The 18384-nt window shown below is 47.3% G+C and overlaps 1 protein-coding gene across 1 annotated transcript in view; it reads left to right on the top strand.

The window, feature by feature from the left end:
* Positions 1–18384, top strand: part of PKD1L1 (polycystin 1 like 1, transient receptor potential channel interacting) — a 901078-nt gene that overhangs the window by 467926 nt on the left and 414768 nt on the right. The gene's annotated exons all lie outside the window — the stretch shown is intronic.

Below are 18384 nucleotides of genomic sequence, written 5' to 3'. Positions count from 1 at the left end.
GGAGACAGACGCTTGGCCGACTCCAGATAGAGCAGATTCTTATGGTCGGTGATGACTGTGACCTGGTGAGCCGCCCCCTCCAAGAAGTGTCGCCATTCCTCAAAAGCCAATTTGATGGCCAACAACTCCCTGTTGCCGATATCATAATTCCGTTCGGCCGGCGACAGCTTCTTGGAGAAGTAGGCGCATGGATGCATCTCGCTCAAGGACGAGCCTTGAGACAGTACTGCCCCCACTCCCACCTCCGACGCATCAACCTCCACCACAAAAGGTTTAGACACGTCTGGTTGCACCAGAATGGGGGCTGAAGCAAAACTATTCTTCAGACGCTCAAATGCACGTATAGCCACCTCAGGCCAGCTCGCCAGATCGGCACCTTTTTTTGTCATGTCCGTGAGCGGTTTGGCGATAGTCGAAAAGTGTTTAATAAATTTTCTATAATAATTCGCAAACCCAAGGAACCGCTGGAGTGCTTTCAGACTCTCCGGCCTCTCCCATTGCAGCACCGCTTGCACCTTAACGGTGTCCATTTCAAACCCGGCTGTGGACACAATATATCCCAAATAGGGCAACTCCTCGACAAAAAATAAACATTTTTCCAGCTTAGTATAGTGCTGGTTCTCCCGGAGCAACTGTAACACCTGCCTGACATGCTCCAAATGAGTGTCCCGATCGCTAGAATAAATGAGGATATCATCAAGGTATACAATCACAAATCTCCCCAGGACATGAGCAAATACATCATTAATAAAATGTTGGAAAACGGCAGGCGCGGTGGTCAACCCAAACGGCATAACCAGACTCTCAAAATGACCCTCAGGAGTGTTAAACGCCGTCTTCCACTCATCCCCCTGACGGACCCTTATGAGGTTATACGCCCCCTGAGGTCCAGCTTGGAAAACCATTTCGCCCCCGCTACCTGGTTGAACAAATCCGGGATCAACGGCATTGGGCAGGGATCACGGATAGTAATCTGGTTTAACTCTCGGAAATCCAGACACGGGCGTAACCCCCCATCTTTCTTCTTAATGAAGAAAAACCCCGCGGCTACAGGCGAGGACGAAGGCCGGATGTGTCCTTTGCTCAGACTCTCTGCGATGTAGTCTTTCAGAGCTTGTCTCTCAGGACCAGAAATATTAAACATCCTGGCCTTAGGTAATTTGGCCCCGGGTTTTAACCTAATCGCACAGTCATAGGCTCTATGTGGAGTCAGTTCTGAGCAACCCTTCTCAGAGAAAACATCCGGGAAATCCTGCAAAGCCGCCGGCAGGCTGGGCGTCACGGCGGACACACATGTGGCCAAGCAATTGTCTTGGCAGAAACCACTCCATTGTACTATGTCCTGAGTTTTCCAATCAATTACCGGGTTGTGCCTGGACAACCATGGAAAACCCAGGACCATTTGTGCTGGGAGATTACGGAGGACCCTACATGTAACCGACTCAGAATGTAGGACCCCAATGTGGAGTTTCACCTCTGCCACAAACTCCGTAATCTCCCCTTGAGGGAGGGGGAACAGCATTAATGGTAACCACCTGTATGGGGTGAGGAAGTCTTTCGATCCTAAACCCGGCGGTGTGTGCAAACTCCTCATCTATGAGATTGGTGGCGGAACCGCTATCCACAAACACTGATATTGGTAGCTCTCTGCCCACGACAATAACCTTGGCAGGGAGCATACATTGAGATACCATAATAATAATAATAATAATAAATTTTATTTTTATAGCGCCGACATATTCCGCAGCACTTTACATTTCAGAGGGGTTTTTGTACAGACAATAGACATTACAGCATAACAATAATCACATACAGTAGATTATAACAAATACCAAGAGGAGTGAGGGCCCTGCTCGCAAGCTTACAGTCTATGAGGAAAGAGGTAGACACGAAAGGTGGGTGGTAACAGTTGCCCTGATTGTATGGACCAGCCATAATGTTAAGTGTGTAACAGTACAGACACAGAGGGCTAATGGATGCATAAAGCATGTGGGAACATGATGCTGGGAACCTGGTTATGGTAAAACTTTTGGCTCTGCCACACAGGGATAGGTTAGGTTAATGTGTTGAGGCGATAGGCCAGTCTGAATAAATGCATTTTCAGGACACGCTTAAAATTGTGGGGATTGGGGACTAATCGTATTGACCTGGGAAGTGCATTCCAAAGAATTGGCGCGGCACGTGTAAAGTCTTGGAGACGGGAGTGGGAGGTTCTGACTATTGAGGATACTAACCTCAGGTCATCAGCAGAACGGAGGGCGTGGGTAGGGTGGTATACTGAAACAAGGGAGGAGATGTAGGGTGGTGCTGAGCCATGGAGGGCTTTGTGGGTGAGGGTAATAAGTTTATACTGAATTCTGGAGTGGATGGGTAGCCAGTGAAATGACTGGCACAAGGTAGAGGCATCGGTGTAACGATTGGTGAGGAATATGATCCTGGCTGCAGCATTCAAGACAGATTGGAGAGGGGAGAGTTTTGTAAGAGGGAGACCGATTAGAAGAGAGTTACAATAGTCGAGACGAGAATGAATAAGAGAAACAGTAAGAGTTTTTGCAGAGTCAAAAGTAAGAAAAGGTCGAATTCTAGAAATGTTTTTGAGGTGCAGATGACAAGAGCGAGCCAGTGATCGAATGTGGGGGCAAAGGAAAGCTCGGAATCAAGTATGACCCCAAGACAGCGGGCATGTTGCTGGGGAGTAATAGTGGAACCACAGACGGAAATGGCAATGTCGGGTGTAGGTACATTAGTAGCGGGAGGAAACACAAGGAGTTCAGTCTTTGACAGGTTCAGTTTCAGATATAGTGAGGACATGATATTAGACACAGCGTTTAGACAATCGCCAGTGTTTTCTAGAAAGGCTGGCGTGATGTCAGGAGAAGAAGCGTATAATTGGGTGTCATCAGCATAGAGATGGTACTGGAAACCAAATCTACTGATTGTTTGACCAATAGGGTCAGTGTACAAGGAGAAGAGGAGGGGGCCTAGAACCGATCCTTGAGGAACCCCAACAGTAAGGGGAAGGTGAGAGGAGGAGGAACCGGCAAAAGAAACCGTAAAGGAGCGGTCGGAGAGATAGGAGGAGAACCAGGAGAGAACGGTGTCCTTGAGGCCAATGGAATGGAGCATAGTGAGGAGGAGCTGATGATCCACAGTGTCGAATGCTGCAGAGAGATCCAAGAGAATTAGCATGGAGTAATGACCATTTGATTTAGCTGTTAGCAGATCATTAGAGACTTTAGTGAGGGCAGTTTCAGTGGAGTGTAAAGAGCGGAAACCGGATTGGAGAGGGTCGAGAACAGAGTTTTCTGAGAGATAGCGGATAAGACGGGAGTGGACCAGGCGTTCCAGGAGTTTAGAGATGAAGGGAAGATTAGAGACAGGTCTATAGTTAGCGGCACAGTTTTGGTCGAGGGATGGTTTTTTAAGTAGTGGATGTATGATGGCATGCTTAAATGAGGAGGGAAAAATACCAGAAGAGAGAGAGAGGTTAAATATTTTAGTTAGGTGAGGGGTGACAGCAGGGGAAAGGGACTGGAGGAGATGTGACGGAAATGGGTCACTGGTGCAAGTAGTTGGGCGAGAAGATGCAAGGAGCCTGCTTACTTCTTCTTCTGTGACTGGTTCAAAATCAGAGAGTGAGTTAGATGCAGTGGGGGAGGGAGGACAGTGCATGCTATGAGGGGATTTGGAGATAATTTCCTGTCGGATCTGGTCAATTTTTTCTTTGAAGTAATTGGCCAGATCGTCAGCTCGGAGCTCCGTGGTTGGGGCCTGTACTCTTGGATTGAGTAGAGAATGAAAAGTGTCAAAGAGACGTTTCGGGTTATTGGACAGTGAGATGATGAGGGTGTTGAAATAGGTTTGTTTGGAGAGGTGAAGGGCAGTGTTGTATGTTCTAAGCATAAACTTAAAATGGATGAAATCTTCGTGTAGATTGGATTTTCTCCACAGACGTTCGGCGCACCTGGAGCACCGCTGCAGGAAACGTTTTTGCACCGTGTGCCAGGGCTGTCGCCGTCTGCGTTGTGGTGTTCTATTTATAGGGGGTGCAAATTCATCCAGGGCAGTTTGAAGTGTTTCATTGTAATGCTTCAATGCAGAATCATGACATGAGAGGGAGGAGATAGGGACCAATGAAGACTGCAAGTTCTTCAGAAGTTTCTGGGTGTTAATGGCCTGTGTGTTTCTATAAGTCTGGACAGTGGGGGTGACCTGAGCAGCCTGGCAGTTCTTTATAGAGAATGAAAGAAGATTGTGGTCAGAGAGCGGGAGAGGGGAGTTTGCAAAGTCATCCACTGCACAAAGCCGAGAGAAGACCAAGTCGAGGGAGTTTCCATCTTCATGCGTTGGAGAATTAGTAAGCTGCGAAAGGCCAAATGAGGAGGTTAGAGATAAAAGGTGAGTAGCAGATGGGGAGAGGGGAAGAGCAATGGGGATGTTGAAATCTCCCATGATGAGGGTAGGGATGTCACAGGAGAGAAAATGTGGAAGCCAAGTGGCAAAATGATCCAGGAACTGATGGGAGGGGCCGGGAGGACGATACACCACCGCCACTCGCATGGAGAAGGGGGTGTAGAGTCTGACAGCATGGACCTCAAAAGAAGGGAAGACAAGTGAGGGTACTTGAGGGATAACCTGAAAGGTACATTTTGGTGATAGGAGCAGACCAACGCCTCCACCAGCTCTATTGTCTGATCTTGGGGTATGAGAGAAGTGTAGCCCCCCGTATGAAAGAGCAGCAGCAGCGGTAGTATCTGACTGCTGGATCCAGGTTTCAGTAAGAGCCAGAAGGTTAAGAGAATTAGAAAGGAAGAAGTCATGAATGAAGGAGAGTTTGTTACACACTGAGCGAGAATTCCAAAGTGCACAATTAAGAGAGACAGATGGCATGCAGGGAATATTAATAAGATTAGAGGGGTTTCTGAGTGTAGCAGTGGGGGGGTTTGACTTTCTATAACATGGGGGACCAGGGTTGGGAGCAATGTCTCCTGCAACTAGGAGAAGGAGGATAGAAAGAGTGAGCAGATGGTTAAGTGATTTGTGAGAGCGTCTCTGGTGTTGAATGGTGGAACTGGCTGGATCTGTGCAATTTAACAATGTGAAAAGAGCATGAGTGCTATACATAGGAGAGGAAAGAAGCGAGGGGCCAATATGGATGGAGTGTGGAGAGTTAATGCCAGGGCGGTGGATATGTGTGAATGCAGCGGCCAGGATTAAAATTACACAAATGCATATGGTATATTTTTGTTGTCCTCCAAATGTACAGGGAGTAGATGGATATAAATCTCTTACCTGTCTCCTGCCCTGTCTAACTACCATGTTATAACTGCCAGAAGTACTTTGATACATGTACTTCGATTACATGTGCATAAATGCCACCCCTGCATAAATGCTCCCCCTAGCTAGGTCTGAATATATAGGAGGTTAAGGCTAAGTTTTTTTTTTTTTTTTGGCTCTCTCTTCTCGTTAATCAATCACACTAAATTGAGACACCAGGACCCAATAAAATGTTGTGGTCAAATAAACACATGTCCAGCACTACATGGATCATAAAGCACTTTGAAAAGTTTCTTGACCTCACAACATAAGGGGACAAGCAGAGTAAGTTGAAAAAACTATATACCAGATATAAGCTTGCAGAGTTGAAAACACATAGATAGCATTCAGGATTAACTGCTTGCTGACATTGAATGGAGACACAGGAGTGGATTCAGAGCAGAGATTGGAAAAGCTGGTTACCAGATATAAGCTTGAGATATACCATCATGGAGGATATGCATACGCTCAGTTGGGTCTGCTCCATACACTCTGAGCTTAACAGTTTTCCGCCGGTGTGACCCTCTTAGGTAGTACCGGGCAAACGTTATCATAATGACCTCTTTTACCACAGTAGAAACATGCTCCTGGCTTCCGGAATCCCGGAGCGCGACGCTTAACCTGTGCCACGCCAGCAATCTGCATAGGTTCAGGGGACTCATCTACTTCAACCACACTTGCACCTCTGCTTTCCCCCAGAGGTAGCGTTTCCTGTGCCCCCTGATGAAAACGGCGATCAATAGTATCTCCAAACTCATGGCAGATTCCAACGATGCCGGAGTCTCATACATCAGGAGGGCTTGTTTAACCTTCCCTGATACCCCATGAATAAACTGGCTCCGCAGTGCTGGGTCATTCCACTGTGTGTCTACGGTCCAACGGCGAAATTCCGAACAATAGTCCTCTGCCAAGCGCTCCCCCTGGCAGAGGGCGCGGATTTTAGATTCCGCTAGAGCCAGTCGGTCAGGATCATCGTAAATGAGCCCGAGGGCAGAAAAAACATTATCGACAGAATGAAATGTAGCAGAGTCAGCTGGTAAGGAAAATGCCCATGCTTGGGGGTCACCACTCAGTAATGACAACACCAGCCCTACGCGCTGGGCCTCATTACCTGAGGAGATAGGGCGCATGCGGAAGTACAACTTGCAGGCCTCCCGAAATACGACAAATTTGCTGCGATCCCCTGAAAATCGTTCTGGCAGCGGAAACTTCGGCTCTGCACCGATACCTGCAGATGCCGTTTGCACCTTCGCTACTACCAGGCCCTGCTGCTGAACTGCCCCTTTCATCTTGGAGACCTGTAAGGACAGCGCCGCCAACTGGCGAGTTATGGAATCTAATGGATTCATGGACTCCTGAAAAATGTGGGCCGATTATAATGTCACGCGGGGCTAGTTCAACTAAGGCTGAAATACCCGGGGCCCCTGTGATGTCCATCTAACTAGGGGAAACCCTGTCTGACCCTCAACCCAGGGTTTTTGCTGATGGTACAAATGCCTGAGCCTCCAACCTTTCCTTATCTCCTGCTCAGCCCTGCACTTAACCCTCCACCCTCCACCCAGTGAGGAGACACACCACCAAAGCCCCCACACAAATTATGACAGACAGGGAGAACTTAAACTGCACTGCGCCGCACGCACACAGGAATATACAGTAATGTGAAGAGGGCAAAACAAAACACAAATATGGGAAGGAGAAAGGATAACAACGGATCATACGCCACCAGATACGAATCTCTCTCTCTTCAACACCTCCACTCCAGACTGGAACCACTTGGTATGAAACACAAGCTATAATCGGCGACGCCCATAGGCCAGCATGACTATTTAAAGACCGTGGGCGTGACTAAACATCCAACCTGGTCTCCAGCAAGATTAACCCCCGAGAGCCTGAAGATCAAGCCGGTGCCACTGAGGCTATAGTGGACGGAGGTGGAACTACCTCTGCCTGCCGGACGCTGTGGTGTGAACAGCGTCCGACATGACAAACTGTTGGACATCTGCAGGTGCATCAGGAGCTGGAGATGAATCTGCTTCTCCAAGGAGTTCTTTGACCATACATATAGCTGGGTCACTGCTCTGCGTTTCTGCCCAACCATGGTGAGGTATTGGATTAAGGGAAACTTCATGAATGGCAAGACTTCTCCCTGTCACGTGGTTAGAGTCTTGGGAGGCACCGTGGCGGTGGAATGCCAGCATCTCTATTTCTTCCAGGTCTTCTTGATCTTCTGCTGGATCAGGAGCACTTGGCATCGGCATTGGCATTTTTAGTGCCAGCTCGGTATTTAATGACAAACTCATAATTTGACAACCGAGCCATCCATCTTTTTTCAAGGCGCCAAGCCTGGCGATCTCCAGATGGGTTAACGGATTGTTGTCCGTATAGATGGTAAATTTAGATGAGGCCAAATAGTGCTTGAACCTCTCGGTCACTGACCAACCGATAGCCAAGAATTCTAGTTTGAAGGAGCTATAGCTGGTAGAGTTCCTCTCAGTAGGACGAAGCTTCCGACTGGCATAAGCAATGATTTTCTCCTTACCCTGCTGCACTTGAGATAGGACAGCTCCTAACCCAACATTGCTGGCATCGGTGTGCAGGATAAACGGCTGATCATAGTCTGGATACACTAAGATCTCTTCTCCAGTAAGTGCCTGCTTAAGGCTGTTGAATGACTCATCCAACCTAGCATTCCACTCAATCAGGGGACTCTTGCCTCTGGCCTTTTTGGGTTAGCCAACTAGGAGATCTTGAAGAGGGGCTGCCAATTTAGTAAAGTCTTTGATAAAGCATCTGTAGTATCCCACTAGGCCTAGGAATTGTCTGACCTCTTGGATGTTGGTGGGTACCTGCCAGTCTCTGATGACAGTCACTTTGTCTGGGTCGGGTACTACTCCTTCTGCACTCACGACATGGCCTAAATACAACACTTTAGGCTTTAGGAGATGACATTTAGTTGGTTTTACCTTTAAGCCGAAGTTGGACAACGCCTCCAAGACCTCTGCCAGGTGTTGCAAATGTTCCTCATAGGTCATGGAATATACAATCACATCATCCAAGTACAATAGCACAGTCTCAGATAATAATAATAATCTTTAGTTATATAGCGCCAACATATTCCGCAGCGCTTTACAGTTTAACAGTTTCAAAATACAAGTCATAAGTAACAACGTTAACAATACAATAATTAAAGCAAAATAAGACAAAATAAGATGACCCTGCTCGTGAGACCTTACAATCTACAATGAGGTGAGGGAGATACAAAGTACAGGTGTGTATTTACAATGATGTATTTATAATGAAGGTCCAGCCATCTTGAGGGAGTGAAGGGTGGATGGAGATAGTGAATGGGCTACACACGCACACTTACACATAGAATGACTTTGATTAGTGAACGTGATAAGCCGCTCTGAACAAATGTGTTTTGAGGGAGTGCCTAAAACTATGCAAATTGTGGTTAGTCCTAATTTCTTGGGGTAGAGCATTCCAGAGGATAGGAGCAGCGTGGGAGAAGTCTTGGAGTCGGGAGTGGGAGGGACTGATTAGTGCAGAGGTTAGTCGAAAGTCGTTTGCAGAGCGCAGCGATCGGCTAGGCCGATAGACAGAAATGAGGGAGGAGATGTCAGGGGGTGCCGCACCGTGGAGAGCTTTGTGGGTGAGAACAAGTACTTTGAATTGGATCCTATAATGAATGGGCAGCCAGTGTAATGACTGACGAAGAGCTGACATGTCCGAGTACCGATTAGCCAGATGGACGACCCTGGCTGCTGCATTAAGTATGGACTGGAGAGGGGACAGTCGAGTGACGAGGAGGCCAATTAATAGAGCCTTGCAGTAATCCACGCAGGAGTGGATCAATGCTACAGTGACAGTGAGTGTTTTTGTTGTTTTCATGGTGAGAAAAGGGCAGATTCTAGAGATGCTCTTTAGGTGTAAGTGGCAAGAGCGGGCAAGAGATTGTATATGGGATGTGAAGGAGAGATTGGTGTCAAACATAACACCCAGACAGCGCGCCTGTTGCCGGGGTGTTATTGTGGTACCACCCACGGAGAGGGAAATGTCAGATTTAGGGAGGTTAGTAGACGGTGGGAGCAGAAGAAGTTCAGTTTTGGAGAGGTTGAGTTTCAGATAGAGAGTGGACATAATATTGGAGACTGCGGACAGACAGTCATTGGCGTTCTGTAGTACAGAGGGGGTAAGGACGGGGGAAGACGTATATAGTTGTGTGTCATCAGCATAAAGATGGTGCCGAAAGCCAAATCTGCTGATGCTCTGTCCAGTTGGGGCTGTGTAGAGAGAGAAGAGAAGGGGGCCAAGGACTGAGCCCTGAGGTACCCCGTCAGCAAGAGGAAGAGGAGATGAAGTGGAGCCAGAGAACAAAACACTAAAGGAGCGGTCAGAGAGATTGGAAGAGAACCAGGAGAGAGCAGTGTCCTTAATGCCTAGTGACTGGAGCCTAGAGAGTAGGAGATGGTGGTAAACAGTGTCGAAAGCTGCAGATAGGTCAAGAAAAATGAACAGAGAGTGGTCACCGTTAGGGATGGGCGAATCTACTCATTAGGACTCGTTACTCTGCGAGTAGTAGGGGACTCGCAGGAGTCGGTACTCTGCGAGTTTCCAAGCGATTACTCGCACAGTAACGAGTCCAATACAAATCAATGGCAATCCTAGTTTTTTCAGAGTTTAATACAAGCAATCCTAGTTTCTTAGCGATTTTGTGTCCCCCTGCTGACACAAAATCGCTAAGAAACTAGAATTGCTTGTATTAAACTCTGAAAAAAAAAAAAATAGGACTCTCTCTCTCTCTCTCCCCAGCACAGGAATCGCTGCAATACTCGCATCCCCATTCATTAACATTGGACTCGCTAGACTTGCAACGAACAGCGAGTTTCCGACTCGGACTCGTTAAAGTCTAGCGATTCCGAGTATTTCAGGATTCGCCCATCCCTAGTCACCGTTATGTTTTGCTGTCAGAAGGTCATTGGTCACTTTGATGAGTGCAGTTTCAGTCGAATGTAGGGGCGGAAGCTGGACTGTGAAGGGACCAGAAGGGAGTGAGTGGAGATGTAACGGGTAAGGAGGGAGTAAACTAGGCGCTTCAAAAGTTTAGAGATGAAGGGGAGATTGGAGACTGGTCTGTAGTTGTTTGTGCAGGATGGGTCGAGAGCGGGTTTCTTTAGTAATGGAGTAACGATGGCATGTTTGAAGGAGGATGGGAAAATGCCCGAGGAGAGGGAGAGATTAAAGATTGTAGTTAGGTGGGTTGTGATGACTGGAGAGAGAGAGACTGGAGGAGATGTGAGGGAATGGGGTCGGTAGTGCATGTAGTCGGACGAGAAGAAGAGAGGAGTCTGGAGACTTCTTCTGTGATAGGATCAAAAGTGGAAAGTGAGCCAGGGGAGATGCAGGAAGGGATGGGAGTCACAGCACTTGGTGGTTGGGAGCAGATTTCCTGACTAATATTATCTATTTTTTCTGTAAAGTAGGAGGCCAGGTCATTAGCACAAATGTCTGTGATAGGGGCTTGTGCTTTTGGCCTGAGGAGGGAGTGAAAAGTGTCAAAAAGTTTCTTGGGGTTGTTTGCTAGTGAGGAGATCAAGGTGGTGAAGTAGGTCTGTTTGGCGAGGTGAAGGGCAGCGTTATAGGTTCTTAACATAAATTTGAAGTGGATGAAGTCTTCTGGTGTGCGGGTTTTTCTCCATAGGCGTTCAGCACTCCTAGAGCATCGCTGGAGAAGTTGAGTTTGCGATGTGAGCCAGGGCTGTTTTACTCTGTATTTGGAGGTTCTGAGGGGAGCTACTTAGTCAAGGGTGCTTCTAAGAGTGTCATTGTAGTGATGAACAGCCAGATTAGGACAGGAAAAAGAGGAGATTGGGGACAGTGATGAGTGTAGGGAGTCTGAAAGTGTCTGAGGGTTAATGGCTTGTAGATTTCTGACTGGTAGGTAGGAGTGAGCTGGGGTGGGCGAGGATTTGTGAGCATAAAGGAGAGAATGTTGTGGTCAGAGAGTGGAAGCGGTGAGTTATTTAGGTGGGAGATTGAACAGAGCCGGCCGAAGACCAGATCAAGGGTGTTACCGTCCTTGTGTGTCTCAGAGGTTGAAAGCTGTGAGAGGCCTAGAGAGGTGGTTAGTGATAGAAGCTGGGATGCAGATGTGGAAGTAGGGATGTTAATGGGGATGTTGAAGTCTCCCAGGATAAGGGTTGGAAGTTCTGAGGACATGAAGTGCGGCAGCCAGGCTGAAAAGTGGTCAAGGAAGTGGGTGGGTGAGCCTGGGGGCCGGTATATGACCGCTACTCTGAGGGAGAGGAGACGGAAGAGTCTGATGGTGTGGACCTCAAAAGAAGGGACTAAGAGTGATGGAACTGGGGGGATGACCTGGAAAGTGCATTGTGGGGACAGGAGTATGCCGACTCCACCACCATGTCTGTTTGTCAAAGTTCATATGTCCCAGGCAACATTTCATAATTCTCTGAAAGGTCCCAGGAGCGCTGCTCAATCCGAACGGCATGTAGTTAAATTCACATAGCCCCATAGGAGTAGTGAATGCAATTTTTTCTTTGTCTGCCTCAGCAACAGGAACCTGCCAGTGGAGAAATACCTAGCTAATTTTAACACTGCTAGAGATTCCTCTATGCGCGGTAAGGTGTATGCATCTTTGTGAGTAATTTTGTTAAGTTGTCTGTAATCTACACACGTGCATTGTACCATCTTTCTTTTTGACTAACACCAGGGGGGCTGCCCAAGGACTGTAGCTATTCCTGATTACCTCTGCTTGTTTCATTTCTCTTAGCATACCTTTTGCACACTGATAATGAGCTGGAGGTACAGGACGATACCTCTCTTTGATAGGTGGGTGATCTCCTGTGGGCATGTTATGTTGAAACATCCCAAAATTCAAGGGATGCTTACTGAAAACCCTCTCGTATTCTTGTACCACCCGCTGCACTCCATTTTTCTGATGTACAGGAGTGGAGTTGGTGCCAACATGTATCTTTTGGAACCATTCCTCCGTCTGAACAGAAGAACCATTGCCATCCATCGCTTCTGACAGAGTCCAGGGTTCTACAGTCTGAATATCGTTGTTGCTGACTGTCAATAGTTTGGCTACGGTTGCATAATGGTGCGAGCGAGCTTCCTCCTCTCCACAGTTCAGAACACGTACCGGGACCCTACCCCTTTTAACATCAACAATTCCCCTGGCCGTCAGCACAGTAGGTCTGCTATCTGAATAGACTGGTTCAAGGAGAACTTGGTAGTCCCGTCCTCTGATGCCTATGGCTGCTCGGCACCAGATGAGAGTCTCACTCCTAGGGGGAAGCATAATGGAGTGGCGATCACTCACCCTTACACTACCAATCTCTCCACAAGTTAACACTACCTGCTGTAGCTGCACAAGGGCCTTGATATCTTTATTGAGGGCATGCTGTTCTTTGTACAGGGCCGACTCGGCTATGTCTTTCAAAATGGTGATGACCTCACTTAAGCAATTTTCAATCACATTTGTGCCTAATGTTATGATAGGTTGACACTCTGCTCTGTCCACCTCTACCACCATGAGACCTTGAGCTTTGAGCTCCACCTTCCCCACTTTAATCACAACCTCCTTGTACCCCACCTGTGTTAGAGGTTGACCATTACTTGCTATTAGTGACAAGTCACCATCTGGAAGTTGGGTGAAATCAGCATCAGTCCAATATCTCTGGTACAGTGTGTGAGGCATTGTGGCTACCTGTCATCCAGTGTCCATGAAGGCGGTGAAGGGGATACCATCCACTACCACGGGTATAAGTGGACATCCTCCAACATACCTGTTTCTCCAGTTAGTTGGACCAGATTGTCTTACTCCTGGGGGTTGTTCCTCGGCCCCAGGGGTCGCCCATTTAAAGGACATTCCCTTTCAATATGATCAACCTTATGACATCGTCTGCAGATGGGTCTCCCAGAAGAGTCAAATCGGTCTGTGGTTCTCCTGCCGGTGTCAGTCGTCGCTGATGTTGTGGCATGCTCTTTGGCCGTCGCAATGAGAGATCATCCGGGCTTGATGTTAATTGGATCCACTCTGTAGGGGAACAAGTCTGGAGAATCCGAACAGTTTTACATAGAGCAGCCATATTTTTAGTCAGTTTCTGTACTTGCAGTTGTAAATCTGCAGTAGAATCATCAACTGGAATGTGCACATGCTGTACTGCAGGCACCTGGGATGAGGATCCTGCCCCCTGGTGGTATGTAACTGCTGGATGTTTAACTGGCTCAGTGCAGACATAGGTAGATTCTCTTAAGATACGGATGGATCTGTCCTTAAACTGAGCAAAGTCCATGTCAGGGCTCTGCAATGACATCATGTGCAGTTGTGCCTTACTGGAATCAGACAAAAGACCCTCAATGAACTGCTCTTTCAGCATTTTGTTCTTACCTCTTAGGCTACTTTCACACTTGTGTTGCACAGACCTGTGTCGGTCTGCTCAAGACCGTTGCTAAGCTCCGCCCCCTGCCGAGCCTCCTGTTAGGCTGGTTTCACACTTGCATTTTTTGCGCTGTATTTTAGCGCTAAAAAACGCATGTGCTTTTTTTCCCTATATTTTGCATGGGATGCGCTTATGTGCGCATACACATGCGTTTGTATGCGTTTTTACGCACATGCGTTTTTTTGTGGTGTGCGCTCGGGCGCACAAAATGCATCCTGTTGGCGTCCGACTTGCCTCAAAAAAACGCATGCGCGCGCAAAGCATTTTTTTACAGCAAGACACCCATTATAAGGCTAGTTTCACACTTGCTTTTTTTTGCAGCGCGTTTTTCCCGCAAAAAACGCATTGAAAAAACGCATACATAAGCATACAACTGCTGCGTTTTTTTCAAGCATTTTTATGAGCATGCATGAAAAAAAGCAGCGTTTTTATGCGTTTGTATGCGTTTTTAGCGCGTTTTTACCGCGTTTGCGTTTTTTTCCAACATTTTTAGGTGGCCCCTCACACTACCCAAACCATGACTTTACTAACCCTAACCCTGACCCTAACCCTAACCCTGACCCTAACCCTAACCCTAACCCTGACCCTAACCCTTAACCAAATCATACTTAACCCTAACCCAAACCCTAAACCCTAACTAACCCTAACCCTAACCCTGACCCTAACCCTAACCCTAACCCTGACCCTAACCCTTAACAAAACCATACTTAACCCTAATCCTGACCCTAACCCTGACCCTAATCCTTAACAAAACCATACTTAACCCTAATCCTGACCCTAACCCTGACCCTAACCCTAACCCTAACCCTGACCCTAACCCTTAACAAAACCATACTTAACCCTAATCCTGACCCTAACCATGACCCTAATCCTTAACAAAACCATACTTAACCCTAACCCTGACCCTAACCCTAACCCTAACCCTGACCCTGACCATAACCCTAACCCTAAACCCCCTTAACTAACCCTAACTCTAACCCAAACCCCTAAATTCCATGGTTTAAAAAAAAAAACGCATATGCAAAAAAACGCATACATGAGCATGCCAGTGCGCACATATGCGCATCCATAGGCTATAATGGCCATTTTTAGCGCAAAACGTGCGCATATGTGCGCATGCGCTTTTTTGCAGGGCCAAAAAATGCAACATGCTGCGTCTGGAAAATCCCAACGCACACCCCAAAAAAACGCAGCGCATGAAAATCGCATACATGCGCTGACCAGTGCGCAGGTATGCGCACCCATGTTAAATATAGGGGAAAAAACGCATGCGCAGATGTGCGTTTTTTTCCAGCGCTAAAAAACGCAAATGTGAAACCAGCCTAAGTCTATGGGTGCCCATATGTGCGCATTGGCATGCTCATGTATGCGTTTTTTTGCGCATGCGATTTTTTGTTGACCATTGGTTAGACAATGGAAATTAGGGGTTTGGGTTAGAGTTAGGGTTAGTTAAGGGGGCTTAGGGTTTGGGTTAGGGTTAGTATGTTTTGGTTAAGGGTTAGGGTTTAGGGTTAGTTAGGGTTTAGGGTTAGGGTTTGCGTTAGTGTTTGTAGGGTTTGGTTAAGGGTTAGGGTTATAAGGTTTTGTTAAGGGTTAGGGTTAGGGTTAGTATGGTTTGGTTAAGAGTTAGGGTTAGGGTATGGTTTGGTTAAAGGTTAGGGTTAGGGTTAGTAAAGTCATGGTTTGGGTTAGTGTGAGGGGCCAACTAATGTTGGAAAAAACGCAAACGCGGTAAAAACGCACTAAAAATGCATACAAACGCATGAAAACGCTACGTTTTTCATGCATGCGCATTAAAATGCTTGAAAAAAATGCAGCATTTGCACGCGTTTGTATGCGTTTTTTCCATGCATTTTTTTGCGGGAAAAACGCGCTGCAAAAAAAGCAAGTGTGAAAGTAGCCTTAGCTCCGCCTATGGGCGCATGATGCTGCATGCGACCTGCACACCCTATCTTTAGCATTGGGTACGCAGGCAGTGTGCAGGTATGCATTTTCCGGGGCATGCGTCCTTTTGACAGTGCGCCGAGCGCACCAAAATGCAACACGGTGCGTTTGGCCCAGGTTGGCGCACTGTCAAAAGGACGCATGAGCCGGAAAATGCATACCTGCGCATGGCCTGTGTGCCCAATGCTAAAGATAAGGGTACGCAGGTCGCATGCAGCGCCATGTGCCCATAGGCAGAGCTAACAGGAGGAGGCGTGGCAGAGGGCGGAGCTTAGTGGTGGCTGTGCTTAGACCAATGCAGGTCTGTGCAATGCAAGTGTGAAAGTAGCCTTACACTGTCTGGATCAATTTGTTTAATCGCCCTCAGCGCCTCCTGCAGGTTAAGGGCATAGTCTCTAACAGTGTCCTGTGATTTCAATCTGCAGCTGAAAAATTGCATCTTTATTTCTGAAGCAGTACCGGTGTCAAAATTATACCTTAATTTAGCAAAAATGTCTTTTACAGTCTTTTTATCAGTCGCTGGCCAAGATTTAAGTTCTCTCTGAGCAGTGCCACTCAGCTGACTTGTAAGTATACTGACTTTCTGCTCCTCTGACATAGGGTAAGTTTCAAACATGCTGCGCAGCTTCCCTTTGAAGTCACTTAAGGTGTGCGATTTGCCAGTGTACTATGGCAGCCATGTCGCACCCGGTATATAAGGCATGGTGAGAGGCTATATGGGAGCTGCAGCTGCTGCACCCTAAGCGTTGACGGGATTAGACATTTTCCCCCCCAGTTAACAATTGCAGGGGTGCGACTCACCGCTTCAGTTGCTGCAGGTTGTTGCTCCTGTAGGTATTTCGGCACGCACGGTATCCTGTTCGAATTCTGTTCGTGATGCCAAAATAACGCTACCCATAGGCGGTGGGATATTCGGTACTGGGCCAGTCATCTTAAAGGGATGTGTCACAGTGGCAGTGACCCGGTCCGTGGCCCCATGCAGTCATGTAAAAGGGGAGTATTGATTAGGGATAAAGTTTATGTAGAGATTCGTGACGCCAGTTGGAGTGTTCGACTGTAGTATAGCCGACACTGCAGATGATCCCTGGGGGAGTAGATGGTGATGCCAGTGCAGATGTTTAACCCTCTCCAACCAGGGCTGAACCCCAGAGATAGTGATGGAAGTAGAAGGCACGGAGTAGTAAGGCAGGAGACAAGGGAAGTCACTTTACCATTTACTGTAGTTCAGGTGCAGTTCAGAGGAGATATTACAACTCTCACCAGGTTACAGTCTGCTCTGCAGAATGGGAGTTATCCTTCACTCGAGTCAGTGTAAGCTTCTTGCTATTCTAATTCCTTCTGGGACCAAGGCTTCCCAGAGTCTAGAACTTTCCAATATAGCAACTACTCACTGTGTTTTCCTCCTCTGGCAACTTACAGCCTGTATCCTGTGTGAAGCTCACGTTCTTTCTTGCACAATCCTCACTGATCCTAGTTTGCAGCTGTCTTTCCGGGGAAAACACTCCACTGTTGGTTGTATAAACTCACACAGTCTCTCAGCTTACCAACCTGCTCTGAAATCATGGATGGCTTAGGGGCTGACTCTCTGATGCTTCTTAGCTTTACTCCTGAGGGGAGCACATGGCATGGCTTCCAAGAGTGGTCTCCATCTTTCCTCCACCTTCTTCACTGAAAACAACTCTCGACTCCTCCCCTCCCAGTTAGGGCATGTCTGCAAAGCTCTAAGCTTCAGACAAGTAAGGGAGTGAGGTAAATTGTGTGTGTGTGTTGTGGTCTCTAGCAGAGAAAGCATAACTCCCATTGCTCACAAAACACATACAAAACAGTACATATTTAACTCTTGTGTGTTGGTAACGACGTGGATTGAAGAGACTGTGGACTACTAGCTCTGTTGGTTTAGGGAATCCCGGAAGCTCCGTGTATTCCCAGAAAGGCTGATCCAGTCGGTAGTGGTATCTGGATGGTTCCGTCAGGTGAGGCTTGGTCAGCCAGGAGTGGGATCAAGAGTGTCCAGAGTGATCCAGGACAGGGAACTGCCAGCAGAGAATTCTGTGGAGACAGAGGTACTAGTAAAATGCAAAGCAGCAGTCTTCTAATCGCAGAGCGCAGCAGAGTGTCGCCTGAGCCAGAGGCAATGATACTACAGAATGAAATCGTCCAGGCACCTCCCTTAAGGGGAGGATGCCTTTTATGCACAGAGCATCACAGCACAGACAGCCCTAATAGAGAACAGGTGTCCTGCTGCTTTAAGTATGTGATGAAAGCGGGTTACGCCTCCTAAGAGCATTTCCAGGAGACCTGCTAAGGGGATGCAGGTTCCTAGCAGAAAAAAGAGCCACTGATCATCTGGAACCACGGACAGGGTGAGCAGTACCAGTGGAGCTCCGTGATAGGCGCTGGTCTCCCTGTCCATGAGAGACCGAACCCGCAGCTGAGGGCATGACACTTCGACAACCATAAAATACAAAGATCAGAAAAAGTTTTTTTTCCTGTTTTTATTTATTCATGGCTGCAGCTAAATAAAATATGAACATTTATGATTTCAGTGACCTCTGTTCAAAACTGAATTTTTTTAATGTATTTGCATTCTACAGTTTATTATTATTGTTATCGTTATAAAACTTTTGCTATACTATTACAAGTATCTTTTTTTTCATTT

This window comes from Dendrobates tinctorius, unplaced genomic scaffold (genome assembly GCF_039654945.1).
Source record: "Dendrobates tinctorius isolate UK_male_01 unplaced genomic scaffold, ASM3965494v1 ptg000162l, whole genome shotgun sequence".
In the NCBI taxonomy this organism is placed as follows: domain Eukaryota; kingdom Metazoa; phylum Chordata; class Amphibia; order Anura; family Dendrobatidae; genus Dendrobates; species Dendrobates tinctorius.
This window is presented reverse-complemented; position numbering and strand designations above follow the sequence as displayed.